Source organism: Triticum urartu, chromosome 5 (assembly GCF_003073215.2).
Source record: "Triticum urartu cultivar G1812 chromosome 5, Tu2.1, whole genome shotgun sequence".
Taxonomy (NCBI): Eukaryota; Viridiplantae; Streptophyta; class Magnoliopsida; order Poales; family Poaceae; genus Triticum; species Triticum urartu.
Window position 1 is genome coordinate 590,532,436 of NC_053026.1, and position 5,436 is coordinate 590,537,871.

Genomic DNA, 5,436 nt, shown 5'->3' on the forward strand with positions numbered 1-5,436 from the left:
AACTAGTTTTTATGCATTAGTTTCACCCTCAAACATTGCATGGTTAGGAATTGATAACATGTGGGTATTGGGAAGTAGTTGATAAGGTAGGAACCTATTGCCCTGCATTCAAACCTTGGGAGTTACTATTACGTTATGCTTATATTGCCATGCTATGCTCGTAGACGTGGATTGGGTTTGAGTGTATTCATGACATATGTGAGTATTGATAATTAATGGTTCAACTTAAGGTGGCAACATTAATACACATCTGGGTGGATTGAGGCACCTGGGGTATCCAGTGATTGCCTGCATTTTTGGAAATCCCGGGGTACCGTGTGATTCTCCTATGGACTGCCACCCAGGCTCAAAGGGATCATGAGATTATTCATGCTAGAAACTTCCGTGTGCAACCACAAGCCATTATGGGCTCTGGCATAGTTGATTAAGTCGTGTGAACTCTTACAGTGGTAGACTAGCAGATGTAGGGGATGTAGGTGGTACTGTCTACCCATCGTAAGGTGCTAATGCTTTTGAAAGACTGTGTCTCGGTCATCCATTTCTCAAATACCATGTAGTGCGAGAAATCCAACGGAGGAAATCGAGTCTTGTGGGAAAATTGCGCAAACCTCTGCAGAGTGTACAAACTAATCATGGTTAGCCGTGTCCCCGGTTATGGACGTCTTGAGTATCTGGTTCTTGGATTATCATGTTGATCTCATCACTATATATATTAAATTTGTTGGGTTGTTAACTTTTAATTGGGATTGAGATGGGGTTTACCATTCTCAATGTTTCAACAAACTTTGTAGTTAAATAAAATGTATTCCTTTGCAGTAGGGAAAAATTGGCTTTTCGCAAAAACATTATAACCGTAGAGCTTTTCCACCAGCCATATATGCATGTAGTGATAGCTATTATTCATGATTATCCTATGGTGTGAATTTGCCAGTACATTCAATGTACTGACCTTTTGTGGCTGCAACGTCTCATGTTGCAGGATTCTTACGACGAGTAAGTGATACGTTAGGGTTACAATTTCTACACTCAACTTTGCCGTTGGTGTTGATGGGAATCCACAACCTTGTTACTTCGGCTATTTGGATTGAGGTAATAGTATTTACATTATTTTATACATGTGATTTACCTATGTTATAAATCCTCGAGTACTGTGTGTGTCAGCATACCGATCCAGGAATGAAACTTAAGCACAGAGACTTGACCATCTGAGGTCGGGTCGCTACAAGATGGTATGAGAGCACATGTTGACTGTAGGACGTGACCCTAGAAACTGGCAAGTCCATGGGAAAAGATTTTTCTCTACAACTTCCTTTTCAAAAAGATCTTTTACCTCTCTTCTCTTTTGAGCTTATTCAAATATTTCCTTTTAAATTAGACTATACCCCTTTCCCCTTTTGACCACGAAGATTCGACTGATGAGACCACTCCAAGAAGTACAAGATATCGGACAACTAAGACCAGTTCGGAATGAAGAGGATTTTATCGTGCATTATAATAATGGAAACTGCAACGGTTGAAGACTCCGAAGACTAGGAGAATTTTAAGGCCCTATAGAATTTCTAGATTTGTATGACCTAGGAAGGCTACCCTATTGGAATTTTCCAGACTATGGAAGTCGTCAATACCCGAGATCAAGGTGTATCGGAGAAAGACCGGAACATGGAGCATGAGAACTCAAAGTTTTGTCAAGAAAACCCTAAGGCAGGAGATATCAACTATGGAATGATAGCTCATGGCAATGACAAGGGCAGAAACACGGCTATCCATGATGTTATTGCCTGCTTATGCTATTGTCACCATGCTGAGTTAAGCATGCATTTCTTTGAAAGGATTGGATGACAAGAAGGTTAATGGAACACCTATCAGCAAGATGAAGTTTTAACCTTAGCTGGTGTATCACCAGGATCTGGAATATTACATCAGGAAGTTTAGGATGGACCTGCAGGAAGCCGTATTAGATAAGGAAGCATTTTGTGAAGAACTCATGTCCCAGAAGTTGAAAGTTGCCAAGCTAGAGGAGCAAAACCTCAAGATACCGGAGATATGTCAGGAACTGAAGGGCAGTAGGACCATGGTTCATGTCAAGGATGTTGAAACCCAGAAGTTGGAACGCAACTCCAGAAATATTAAAGGACATCACGATAGACTTTGCGACAACAGAGATGATCTGGCAAAAGAATTTGAGAAGGACAAGCACGATCGGAAGAAGCCATCGGAGACATGAGCAAGACTTGAAGAGTCTGGTGATTTTGAAGATTTATTGACCTTTAGAAGACCAAACCCCTGTTATACCTACGTTAGATCCGACGTTTGTGAGCTGTCATTTGTTTGATGTTTTCCCCGACAGCCACAAATAAAATCTGTCTTTTCAAAACTTTTGTTTGTATTGTGTGCATCCCTCTCTATCTCTCTTATCCCACCCCAAAACCCTTGGACCCAATAGAGGATGAATGGAGATGAGCTCGTATTTTCTGGACCGATGAGTCAATTGGAGACGGACCGATGGATTCAGAACATGGAGGATCACATGAAGAATAACCCTGTAGCCGGAAAGGATATGACCCTGCAGGCTCTTCAGTGATTTGAAAGAGGTGCTGCTGCTTGGTGGAGGATGTACCAAACCATCAATGGATGGCAAGGAGTACCCACTTGCAAATAATTTAAGTTGACTTTGCCAAAGTCTCGGTTTGTGAAGCCTTATGGAAGTGATATAAATAAACCTTGTGCATGAAAGCTCTATGGAGAAATAGGACGCAACCATAAGGAACACAAGGATGAATGCCCTCATTGTGAACAAAGTCACCCAGCTAAAGAATGCCCAACTAGGCAGATTACTTGTTTCTTGTGTGAAGGGACTACCCACTACCCTGCTCAGTGTCACATTTACCCCATGGTTCGAAAAAAACCATCCAACAGAAGAAAGAAGCAATGAAAGGAGCCCCAATGGAAATTTTAGAAGAACCTGTGATGAAGGAAGAGGTGGAGGACACACCCGAAGAAGACCCAATTAAACCCTGCACCAAGTCATGCTATTCATGTGGAGAAGAAGGACACATCTCCCAGAATTGTTTGAATGGGGATCTAGTAGAATTCCCGACGGGGGAAGTGGAGTATGACCCACAGGAAATAGATGCCCTGATTGGAACAGAAAAGTCTAGGAAGAGAAGTAGATTGGATTTCCGGAAGGACCTGAGCCATATCACCTGTTACAGGTGCAAGGAGTTAGAGCACTACCTCAGGAGTTGCCCGAAAAGGAAGCCGAGGACCCAAAGAGGCTATGTAGTCATAAGGAAACCACGAGACTTGTTAGAAGTAGTATGTTTCTGTTGTAATGAAGCAGTGCACTTTGCCAGGGATTGTCCCAAAGAGAAGGACGCTTGTGCTAAATGGATGAGTTTGTAACAAAAGTAATGTTGTAGTAGTAGAAGTAATGGGAACAACTCTTTTTTATTGAGGTGTTGAGTCGAGGCATGTAATGGAAATGCAAGAGATTGTAATCATTGGAGAATCAATAAAGTTAGCATAGTTGGTACCGATTTGGATTTAATGAGTTTTTACTCTATGGATATGGGAAATATGGTCTATGGAAGATTGGAGCATTTTAAGGGTGGTAGTAACTGTGAGGACCCTTGACCCCTAGAAAGGATAATGATGTTCCATGGAGTGGACTTCATAAGTACGAGTTTTATCTCGATATGTTGGATACCCCAAGGATATGAAGGGATGAAGTACTATTGGATATAAAGGAGATATGATGATGGTAATATGGAACAATTGTAACTCCAAGATGATTCTGAGAAATCACATCCTAGTTTGGAACCAACAGAAGGAAGGGAGACAATACAATTGGATGGATTTTAAGTATGCTAGGAAGCTGGAAGTTGGATGTTGGAATAATGATCAGTTGCACAGAGGATGAGTTCAAGGTTACAAGTGATGAGATGGGCCATAACCCACAGGCCCCGGGACCTTCCAAGAAGCAAGCACACTCTTGCTAAAGGAAAAAACCTAGAAGAGATTATGACCTTACCCACAGACGATTTTATAGGAGTTTACGCAAAACCTGAGAGTTGTGAAGGAACGATAGATGTTTGTTTGGCTTGCAGAATCAATGGATGTATCCGAACCTAGTTCGTTAACAAGAGAAATTCTGCAATGCTTGTGAGGATGACCGAGTATTAGAATGCGAGATTCGCAAAACCATATACAGGGTAATGATTTGGGTGCGGGATGGATTGATCACCATACCAACTTACTCTTATTATTCGCCTTGCTATACGGGATGGTAAATCTGAGTGGCTTACCTATAGTAGAGAGACGACGATCAAAACCTTGTTTAAACCTTAGAATGGTATAAGTATTTTTTCCCTTGTACAAGGCAGTTTTTGCCAATCGTAGGTTATACGGTGAGGATCAACCCAGACCCATTTCCTACAGGAGAAACCATAAATTGATGACCACCATGAGATATCGATAGTTTTTAGTATTGGCGCCAGACCCGTCAGCTAAGAAGACCCAGTCTCAGAATAACCATACCAAGATGAAAGGACAGAAGAATTGAGGAAAAGGTTATGCCGCTATCGGAAGAGCCAGAGAAGGAATTATACTGAAGATCTGAGAAGACCGGCCCTGTCATGAATAAGGATGGAGTATATGAGTATTGATGGGACCGTAACGATGTTTCTAAGGGTGGTAGCACCCCAGACCCCCTGTGATGATCGATGGATTTTGAGAAGACCCCAAACCTAACCTATTTCTTTCTAGCCTCTCCGAATCTCGAGGACGAGATTCATTTTAAGGGTGGTAGGTTTGTAACATCCCAAAATTCTAAATTTTGGAATGTTATATTAAATAGATAGTTTTGATTGGTTGTATGATTGCTTGAGTGAAATTGAGTGAAATTCGAAACTGTTTGAAAGTTAAATGAGAGGGAATGAAAGGACTTTCCCAAACTTTCATTTTGCTTTTATGATCTCCATGAATTCAAATTCTTTTCAAATACAAAAACCCTAGAGAGAAGATGACATGACTTCTTCCATTTAAATAAATGAAAAAGAGTGTTTGAAAATATTTGAATTCCATTTGGAAAAATATTTCCAATTCAGAAACTTCAAGCAACTCAATGATTTTCACGAGCGAAGATAAAATGACTTCTTCAAAACATATGAAATATGAGTTGGGAGTTTCAAAGAATTAAATTCAAAGTCCCATTGAATTTATTTTCAATTTGGAGTTATTTGGGTTTTATTCAAATTATTTTTCTCCAAAAATAAAATATATGGAAATTAGGGTAAAATGATTCCCTACATCAGAAAATTGGAGATAAATAAATTTGAAATCATTTTGGTATTTTAAAAATGATTTTTATTGGATTTTAGTAGGGCAGTAGCATTCTTTGAATTAATTGAATTTTTGTAGATTTTATTTGACGCTAGA